The following is an 11,800-nucleotide window of genomic DNA, read 5'->3' on the forward strand; positions in this document are numbered from 1 at the left end:
AGTGCTGAGAGTGAACCAAAACACTCTCCCACTCTCCCCGAGGAGAGCTGCAGTCACTGATCATTTTAGGTTCGTCACTACGAGATACATTCTTATTATAAAAATATCGGGTATAGTTGCTTTTTTACTAGTTAAATGTGTGTTTTCTTCAGCATTCAAGATTTTAAAAATACAACAATTGTCAAGTAAATTTTTTTGATATAGTCCAATATCACAAATCACAAATTTGCCTCAAGGTGCAAAATACAACACTCCCTACCTTTCCTGCTCTTTAACTGTAACATTAAAGACCAAGTGAAATGGAAAATACATTCATGCTTAAGAAGCAGATTCAAGTTTTTAAATATCAAAATCTCTCTGTTGATGACTCTCTCTACAGTTTGAGGTATAGGCAATTATAAATGTGTCCAATCAAATGTGCTTTGGGCGTCCAACAAACCTCTTCTGTCATATAAAACCACACTTGACTTAATTAGTGTGTGGATTGTAGTGGCTCACGGAGCAATACAAAGCATTTGAGTTGTGTATTTGTATATCACTTGGTAACATCTTTACTTTAAAAACAAGAGACGCCAAACTGACTAATTTCTCCTTCTGCCCCCACCAACTGACCTAATAGGGTGGGTGACGGAGATGTGGGTGGAAGAGAACAGTCTATTAAAACAAGTGATATTCTGCTCCAAACCACTGTGGTTCTCCTGAGACTCGATGTATGCTAAGTCCTGCTTACATTTGAGCAATCAATTTGACGATCACCTTATAAATATACACCACACATGTATACTCTTTCAGTCAGAAATATGTCTCATTAATGGAGCTAAAGATTCTCTAAGTGTCATTTCACAGGGACTTACATACAGATGGGAATTATGACATTAAAGCCCTACCCAGAGGACCTACCAAAAATGTTAAAACGTCTCCGTAACCCAATTTGAAGAAAGAAACAACAACCTTGCCTTCCAAAATCTGGTGGTGTCCATTAACCATACAACTCACAGCAATAATACCTTCAACATTTGCATCTGGATGAAGCCACTTCAATCAAAGCGTTGCTGTTTGAAGATCCTTCCTTACTGAATCAATACCTTTGAAGCTTTGATAAAGGCAGGTGGGCTTTCTTATAGCAAATAAAGATCTGCACATACACACACATATTTGATACAGTGTTTTATATAGACAGTCGGTCTCTTCTGTGGCCATCAGAGACACCCTGATAATTAACAGCAGCTCCCAGCTTTGATTCAAAGCTTCTTTCAAAGCAACACAGGGTTAAATGCGTCCCACCCCTCCTTACTGTTCATGCTCCTGGCATATCAATCATCCATCTTAATGAGGTTTTTAAACTCCAGGGTTTTAGGTGCCCATAGCAATAAACATACAGTTTCAACCATTTAAATACAATCCAATCCTTGTCATTAGATGCTACTGACAGATTAATACAGTCAATACATGGTCAAAGCTTGAATGACCGATATGGATCAGCGTTTTTTGAGAAATAATTTATGGAACTGTGTGTTTTTGTCTTTCAGACATACACTCCTTTACGTTAATCTGATGGCAATTCAACATCAGTCTCGTGTCTGCATAACAACTTGAGTCGCTTTTACGTAACAGTTACGACGGCAATCTTGACATTTCTGTAACACTTTCAAATCTGACTTAAAAGCTGTCAGATTAAAGTAAAACCACAGAAGCACAAGATTAAACACTTACAGAGAGAGAGTGTTCCTGTTCTTAGATTACTGCTATAGATTTATTATCTCAATCTTCATCTCTTATCCACAAAGAAAATTAAATCCGTTCACTTCTATGAAATGCTGTGAAAGAGACTATTTTAAATTGTTTCTTTGTCAGATCTCGAAATACTGGGGCAACAGAGTTTTAAAAAACCTACATGCAACCTTTCTCCCTATTTTTATGTTTTTATTAATTCCAATTGATTGGATGAGTAAATGTAAATTGAGTAAGTAGAAAAGTGGTTACACTATGTTATGAGGATGATGTTTAGCTTCACAATCTGAAAAACATGGTGATGTTTTCTTTAAGATATTTGGGTTTGCAAAAGGTCAGTGATGTCATGATTTCCCTTGGATTGTGCAACATCACTGAAAATATTAGAAACATATTGAGCAGTGTCTTCTGCATACAGTGATATTTTGAAAAGTTGGCTATTATCAAGTCCATGTAGACACAAAAGGGATTATTGGAGGGTAAACTTACATAAACCCACATTTCAAAATCTGAAATAAGACTGGGCAGATTCCCCATGTGGTTTATAAATATTTTAGACACGGCAGTGGGCTGATATAAATAATTTTATGGCTTGATCAAGTGTTCATTTAACAGTGTAATCTCTGGGAAAAGGTAACATAATGGTGCCTAAGATTGAGTGGGAGTGTCTACTCCAGATTTGCAGCCATATAACAGAGTGTGATTATGGCATAGCAATACGTTGTAAACCATAATGTGCTGCATGTAAATTTCAATCACACACAAAAACATCACACAACATTAAAACAGTGTTTTAAACTGTTTTAAACACATGAAAAAAAGATTCAGGCAGAGGCAATGGCAGCAAGAAAGGGATTGGTAGATATTTGCGTAGTCATATTATCCTTAAATCTTGTTGTGTTTCACTCTTATTTTCCAAAATTATATTCACATGCACAGATCAAGTGAGTGAGCGTGGCAGTGCATGAACAGGATTTCTATCATTATGTAGATTTCCAGATGGAGTATGGCTCTGCCATGAGGGATAAAGTCTTTCCTCTCTTACTGAGACTCAGGTAGGGCTGTGCATGTGTCAGCATCGACATGACTTCACACGCGCGCACACACATCCGAAAATCATCCAACCGTGTACTATTTATGAAAACTTACCATGCAGCTGTGATAAGTTTTTGAAGACAAGATAGAACATTGAAGAGATGAATCACGGGATTACTGTGTGACAGTGCACACAAATGAGGGAAGCAAAGACATGACAGAAAAAAAGGAAAACCTGTAACAACTGAGCAGCTTTTCCTATCCTCCACTGGCTGGTTCTCATATTGGTTGCAGGTTGATTTTAACAGCTCTAAAGATTATTCAGACATGATTTACTGAATGATTAAAAAGAAAACACACTTTGCTCTACAAATGTATCATAGCTCTTCAAGAGGATTTTATATTCGATTAGCAATTCGTAATATCTTAATATCTTTTTATTCTTGGACTGAAATATCTTTGCATGATTTACTTCTAAAAAAAACCCTTTATTGATATTATACTGGTTCTTTATGCAGCCCCTATGTTCAGCCTCTGTCTGAAACAGGCTGTTGTAGATCCTGTCTCTTTAAGATCCCATTCTGTTATTATTGGTTAGCTTCCAGGAACTCGCCCTCCGTGGACTTAAAAAGTCTACATAGACAACAGTAGTAGTCACTTCTTCATCCCTTCCTTTACTCAGTATGGAAACTTCTCATATACATCTGTACAGTTTTGAGCCTGAATCCAATCCAAAATATGCAAGTGACCAATGTGAACAACCTGTGGGACAACCTTAGCAACAAAGGCTATGGAACAGACAGTCATTTGGAGGTATTTGTGCACTCTGATGTCTGTTCGATGGGGCTTTAGGGGTAACAAACAAAGCAATAAGAGCAGACTGAAACCTGAGCATTTGACTTTCAGGGAACATTTACCAAGTTTTGGATCTTTGACCATGTTTAACATAGACATCTGACATTATAACAGTATAAAAATAACAGAAACTTTGAAAAAGCATATTTAAATTTCTTGGAATGTGACATCCTAAAAATTAAAAAACTTCACTTTTTCATTGAACTGTTCCCCTCTTGGTTTATGAAACCTACAGCAGTTTGTCCATTAGCCACTTAATATGCTGCATTTTCAGATGCCTATAATGAGAATAAAATGGTATAATAATGTTTTCTCCAAGCAACTCCCTCGTAAAAATGGTTAAAAATAATACTAACGCTGATTATGGATGCAGGCCAAAGTGTTACTGCTACAGTCTCTACCTTACTGAAACAGAGTAAACAATATAACTATGTATATTATGAGACAACCTGTTGGACCACAGCCGGTGCTCTAGCCTCATATACCTCCTGGGACATACAGTATATACAGTGGGGAACAGTTGTTTAACTGCTTAGCTGGGATATGATGGAGTCCCCAGGGGGTGGGGAGGAAATGATCAGAGAGGATCTAGTTGATGGGATGAGCATCATCACCAGAGAATTATCAACATGTCTGGTTTGAACCTTGTTTTAACTGCACCTTCAAAACTGATTTGATTGCATTAATTAGGGAGCTTGAATTAGTGGGCTGGTATTAACGTAGTAGACGGCCTTCCTCTCATCAACTTACTGCAGGCACGACGCTCTGACAGCTGCATGAAACATCAGGATTCTCTAGAGCCTCATTTATGCAGACTTGACATCATTCCAAGAAATCCCAGAGTGGAAATGTATTCTGCAGCAATGATTTCATTATTTTCTGATACTGGTATTCTGACTGATACTAGGAATTCATCATTAATACTGTTTATTTAAGAATGTAAAATGCAAGTGTGTAAACGTGCTAGGCTTTAATGCTTGTAAGTTAAGGATGTATGAAAAATGACTGTTGACGTGTATCTTTCACCAGTAGCAGCAAATATTATACGCCATCTTGGATTTTACATGCACTCTATGGGGGTGAGTTGTGTTTCTTTTACTTAAAGTGGCTACAATCTTCTTTTTTTTTTTGTGCAAAAACAATGTATCAAAGTCAGAGGTATCGCTCATAGTGATCAACCTACAAAGAATTATCACCTGACTATGGAGCTCCCCTCAGCTTTACAGAGCTTCATAGCAAGTTTCAGCTCATTATTTTTCTGTTGAAATCACCCCAACCGCTGTCATAGTGCTGTTTTTGGCTGCAGCAAGCAGCTGTTTTCATAGAAAACCTCAAAAAGCTCGCTGCATACTTCCAGCTCAGCACCAAATGGCAAACAGACAAAGTTAGTGACCAGATGGTGAACATAGTGGAGCATCTAGCAGCTAAAGAGCCAGATATTTCCCTCAGGAGTTGGTAGAGAGCAATAACAGAACTAATAGAGAGTGACTAATAGGCTTAAATTCATTAGGTGGATAGAAATATGACTCTAAATTAATGATTATTACTTTAACATATCATCTTAAAAGATGAGCATATGTCAGTCTTGTTTCCACTGCCCCAAGTGGCCAGTAAATCAGTTAATGCAGATTTAAAGGAGGTATTATTAGTATTTTTTTACATTAACAATGGCTCATCTTGTGTTCGTGTAATGGGTAACCTACAGCAAATTATAACTAACTCTGCAGTTCCCCTAAACTCTACACAGCGTTTTAGCATCTTTGACAGCATTGACTTGCTTTTACAACGTGCACCTTTACTGTTTTGCTTCACTCTTACCTCTCTCATCACCATAATTTCCAGTTACAGCAAATAGGCTCCAATAAAAACCCATTTCACTCTACCTGCTCAGCACCAAATGGCAGACAAACAAATATAGCAACGAGGCGATGAACATAGCGGAGCATTTAGAAGCTAAAGAGCCACATATTTCCCTCAGGAGTTGGTGGAGAGCAACACATAACTAATAGAGTACATTTTGGACTTACATTCATCAGATTGGCAGAAATACAACTCAAATGAATGCAAATGTTGCTCTGGATCTTATAAATGTGGAAATAGCAACTGTTTGCTAACAAGTTGGCTGTAACTCAAAAGGTGAAGATCTGTTGTGTGTTTCCACTGCCAAAAAAAATTAGTGTTGAGAGATGGAGTAAAACATTGCTAATTGTCACTAATACGCCTGATATTAGCATTTTTTTTTCCTCTGATAGGTTGCTAAGAAGCTCACTTTCCAGACGTCTACATCGCTGCCCACATCTCAGATTTTCCGTAAGCGATACAAATTGTGTGAAAGTGAAAACTAAATGACGATCCAGTCTGATTATCAAGTTACACCTTCCCATCTGTGTTTTATGTGTTGAACATTCCTCTATTAACAAAATTTATGAGCAACAGATGCATGAAATGTGTCGGTCAGGTGTGGTTTTATTGTTAAGCTTGTGGTTGAAAAAAAAATGTTATAAATTGTTTAGGACTTCAATAAATGTCACAAGTCTAAAAAAAAAAACAGTCAGTCTGGATTAATGAGACTCCAGTCGATTTCTTAAGTCATTTTTAAAACAGTCACATTAATGGTTTTGTATATGACAGCATAAAAACCGGCATGGAGCTTGAACCACTCTGTCAACGTCAACCAGCTCAACTGCTCCACCCTTCTTCTCCTCTTCTCATCACTCCATCCCTCCGTCTCTCCTCCTTATGGATGACTTGTAGAAGCACGGGTTGATTTGTGAGTGTTACACATGCAGCTCACACAAGCACATGCACACAGCTAATAAACCCTCCACATACAAATTAAACTCTCAATATGAATAAATGAGTGTGTCATGCTTAACCTCTGAGCTTATTATGAAACATATCACATAATGCCTGCCACATAAATTTATCATAATTAGAGTTTTAACTGCTAATATTGTAACCGCATCTCTCTGTGGTTCCTGCTCTCACACACAAAGATTTGACAGTTTTACAGGAAATCGTTGCAGCCCGGATGTATCGGCCAAGATGAGTGACGTTGACGGGACGGGGGCATTTCTAGATCAGCTTGGCCCCCTGCCACTCAAATGTAAAGCAATAAAAATCTGCAGCCATACTCACTTAAAACACACATTTTACACACTTTCAAACACACAAAATATGCAACCATTCACATAGGTTGGAAACCACTGACATAGATAAGTAGGAATAAATGTGTTTTCCTGTTTGGCTTATGATCCCTTAAAACAAATCACTGTCTGCTTTCAACCCCTTAATGACTGGTTTAGTGTTGTGAACAGCTAAATTTGTCTCATCTGATGGATTTTCAGAAGCCTGAGGCTGTAAAAGCATCCAGTATTTCACAAAGTGGCTCAAAGCACTTTGATATAATTTTGTGTAAAAGACATTTTTTCTTTTATTACCCTTTTTTAATCGTTTTGGGACGCTTTAGGGACAATCTCAAGTTGTCTCAAGTCTCAAGTTGGGAACCAATTTTCTATGTAACTGTAATTTGAGAAGCTAAAACTAATTGTAGTAAATAATGTTGTAACACGATATAAATAAACTGGAGCATCAGGAGGGATTTACAGAAACACATTTAAAGGTTAAAGACATCTAGTGTTTTACCAAAATTAGACAACTTAACTGTCATTAAAATAAATATCATTTTTTTTAAATAACCCTTTAATCATCCTGTGACCACTAGGATTCATGTTGGGACCTCATTGGGGGCCCCAAACCCTATTTTGGTAACTGTGAGCAACTACAACAAACTGGTGCATTATGTTGCAACATGACAAACATCTGGATCAATTTGCAGCCTCCAACAAGATTTTAGGAATCCGGAAATAAGAAAAGTATTGTATTTTATTGTGATATGGACACGATCAGCTGTGTCCTTAATAAAGTTTTAAATTTTGAATATGAATATCTAGTATTTCACCAAAAATATAAAAAAAATGGATTAAATAATTCTCTGTAGGATATATAGACTATATTGTGATTTCTGTCTATGTAACCAGGAGCTGTGCATCTAAAAGAAACGGTGGTACATGATGTTACAACATAATAGACATAAACTGGAGCAGTTTGCAGCCCCAGGGAGGATTTTCAGGAGCCTGAAGAGGTGAAAGAAAAAAACATATATCCAGTGTTTCATTCATTCACAAGTTCCTGGGGGAAAAAAACAATTTTGTGTACAAGAAATGTGTTGTTTTGTATTTTTGATCATTTTAATCATCTTGTGGCCCTTCTGGTTTAACTTGGGACCTGATATTGGAAACTGCTGTCTATGTAATTATGAAATGTGCGTCTAAAAGCCTCAGGAAGGATTTTCAGAACTTTCAGAACTAAGTCAAAAATATCCAATATTTCATCACAAGAAGCAAACTGTAAGCAAAATTCCTAAAAGAAAAATATTTATGCATCGTCATTTTCTGGTTCTTTTATCATCCTTTTAAATCCTCTTGTGACCCCTTTTCTTCATCTTGTGACCCGTCAGGGGGCCCTGTACCCCATGTTGGGAACCACTCTCTATGTAACTATGAATCGTGCTTCTAAAGGAAACTGTGGTACATGATGTTGCAACATGATACATATGTAAACCAGAGCAGACTAATGGAGAAAAATGAGAGCCGCTGCATGCAGCTTATGGTAAAAATCAATGAGAATTACCAGATAACTGATACGACAGTAAAACACTACGACTATATCATCAATAATCCATAAGTAAATGATTCATGCTGGAGTAAACATGCAGTTAAGGAAGGACTGTGCACACTTAAACAAACACACTCCAAACAAGCAGTTAACCACCGAACCTCAAAGTGAAAAATGGTAATAAATCCTCTTACAGTAGTTCCTGTAATAGTAACAACTGGCTGTGCTGTTTCTGTCAGCAGCAGATGGGAGCTTTCTCTCGAGGAAACACTTCACTTATGAAAATTGAAAGTATGACTGCACTCGTATGCGTCTGTATTCCTGTTTTCCCCTCTGAGCTTCTTATTCTAGTCTCTGTCTTTTTTGTTTCTCTGTCCCTCCCACTTATGTATAAACTATGAATTCCTGACAGCGGATCAGATTAAATGACAGAATAAGAGTGTGAGGGAAAGAGACTTACCTGCGCTTTCTGCTGTCATCCAACTTCAACTCCTGCTGCTCCATCGTTCCCCGGCTGCTTTCCACCAAAATGTTGCTTCCTTCTCCTTTCTCTCTATTTCAGTTTCTTTCCTTTTTTCACCCGGTTTTCACCTGCCTTTCTCCCCTCTCAGCACCTGTAGGAGTACGCATTTAGACCAAGTCTCTGTGTGAGAGCGAGCGTGTGTGTGAGTAACCAGTGACTGTATGTGTGTGTGTGTTTGGCAGCTTTGGATGTCTGCACACTCCCCTGGATGACTTCACAACGTGACAACGATCTCACTGTTTCTCCTCAAATTCTCTCCATCTGACTCCTCACTTTTTCTTCTCTCACTTCTTCCTCTCTTTTTCTGCGACGGTGACAGCGTTTACAAGTGGTCATGGAGGTGAGGACAGGACATCAAAATGGGGAGAGAGGAGGAAGGGAAAGTGAGGGAAAAGGAGGGTGACAGACGATGAGAGGTGCGGGAGCCCCTAGACTAGCAACCAGCCAGAGTGTTTGTGTGTTAGGAGTGTGCGTGTGCATATGTGCGTAAACCCACTGTGTTTAGCTCTCCGTCTGTATCCCTCAGGCTCCCCGCTGGTCGGATGAGGAGAGGAGCGAAGGGGGGATGAAGAGTGATAAAATGCCTCTTCAGCGGAGGAGCACAAACGCCGGTAACACTTCAGCAGCGACGGCGCTTCCCCGCCGTCTCCTCCTTTCTCCCCCTCTCCACCTCCTCTGTCTCCTTTTCCCTCTCCCTGCTTGGGGGTAACAGACACGACAGATCCATGGGAAGTTAAGAAAATCTCATAGACAAATAAAGAAAGGTCCTGTGCACACTCTCCGCATCTTTGGAGTAAAAGTTTTTCCCTCTTTTAAGTCCAGTTATCTGCCTTTGTGGTGATGGTACTCCGCAGTAAGGGATCCCCTCAGTTGAATATGATGTGCTTCCTCAGGTCCTGTGTGATCAAAAAGGATGAGGGGAGGATAAGATTTGGTTGCGGCCCCCCCTCTTGCCCTCTTTCCCATATGGAGGCAAGGTGATCCAGATGTTGGGAGATGGTGGGAGGGTCAGGAACACGGAGAGAACAGCGGGACAGATACCAGGGTCGGGCCGGCTGTGCACTAGCAGGTCCTCATCCTGTTGCACTGATTTGTTTATTTGTTTTTTTCTCCACTAGAGTTTCTCTCTCTCTCTCTCTCTCTCTCCCTCGCTCTCTCTCTTTCTCTCTCACCGTCGTGCCGTTCATCTGCTGGTGCTGTCACACCAGTAATCCCGCTTTCCATTTCCTCTTTAACTCCATCTCTTTCTCTATCTATCTCCTCTCACTGAGGGGCTGCATGTGAGTCCTCATAATAATGGTGTGAGGATTTAGCCTGCCTCCCTTCCTCTCCTCCCTCTCGCTCACTTCAGCGCAACCCCTCCTCCTCTATCAGCCCACTTTGCTCCCGTTTTCTCGGTATTATTCACCTTCTCTCCACGCATCATCCTGTCACGTATCCTGCCTTCTTTTCCCTAAATCACCTCATCATATTGCTCCGCCGTTTCACTGCCTCTCTCTGCCTTTCTTCTCTTTTCCTTTGCCATCAACAGGTCTGAAATGAATCCCATTAACAGTATTGTTTTTTCCAGTCAGGACCCTCAGGCACAGTCCAGTGTTTATCAGTGTGAATACATTTTAACAAAGTCAGTACGCCTACAAACATCACATTCGCCTTAGACTATTGACAGAAAACCAACAAGCCACTCGCCTGTAAACAAACAGACAAAGCAAATGAACTTGGCAGCGCTGAAACCAGTCAGTTAAAGGGGCAATCCACACATTTTACACAGGATGTTTGGCTTCCCTTGCGATGGCTCTGGAGAAGCTTCTTAAAGTAAAGAAAATAACCTCTCATCACAGCTTTTTCACCTTGGAGCCTGATAGTCTGAGGGTTGAAAAGATGTGGGCATTTACCAGGCAGGAGGAAGTGAATTTTCTCCTGGTGTTATTTGCTTGAAGTTGCCTACAAAACAGTTTGTGCTCTTTAGCCCAAACAGAAAATACAGACATTACAGATAGTAGCTTTGGCTCGCTAGCATACATATCGACTGTGAGTGTTTGTTTGAACTCACCAGGAAATCCACATTTTTCATTTCCTTCCAGTTTCTCTCCATTTTCCTCGCATCGTATATTCTTGCAGTAGATTTTTGAATCTCTGAATTTTCCGCTCAACTCGAAACTTTGGACATGGACGTTTCTTTGACTCAGTTCGCGCCCGCTAATAACCGACAGCTTTCATCTTCTGTGAATTTGACACGCACACCTTTTTTTTAAAAAACTGTTTCACATTCTGTCTTAGCACACCAAAACAAGAGGTGTTGTCAAGGAGCATTATGGGAAATGTAGGATCACATGCAAGTTTCCAAATTTTGTGAAAGGGAAATACTAGAGTAGCCCTCTAATCAATTAGTCAACTGAAAGAAACTATTAAAATATTTTATAACAACAACAGTAATAACAATAAAATGTCAAACAAAAGCAAATAACTATAGCATGTGTCTGGCAAGTGAAACAGCAATAAATACAGTAAAATGGTGAAAAAGTCAAATAACAACAAATAAATAACAAACATGTCTGCCAAGAAGGATATACAGCAACAATAAAAACAATAAAATGTAGAAAAAAGTCAAATAGAAACAATAAAAAGCAACCGTGTCTACAAATCATCCAAAACAGGAACAGTGTACAACAATCGTATCATTTTTTGCTATTTATTATGGAAGTACATTGCATTCACTTCTGTAATTTAACGAGCAAAAATGCCATTCACTTTTTTACAACTTCTTAAATTGACGATTTTATGTTTTTTATCCGTTATATCAAAGCAAAATTAATATCCTTAGGTTTGACAAGACATGCATTACTTTAGAAATATAAAATGCTGCAAATACTTTTAAAAACAGGCAAATTATTTAACACATTCACCATCTTGACAAAAAGATGGAAGTTTATGGAAAACGTGTATTTATTTAAGGGCATTATGAGATGCCATTGAAAG

Source organism: Scomber scombrus, chromosome 21 (assembly GCF_963691925.1).
Source record: "Scomber scombrus chromosome 21, fScoSco1.1, whole genome shotgun sequence".
Classification (NCBI taxonomy): domain Eukaryota; kingdom Metazoa; phylum Chordata; class Actinopteri; order Scombriformes; family Scombridae; genus Scomber; species Scomber scombrus.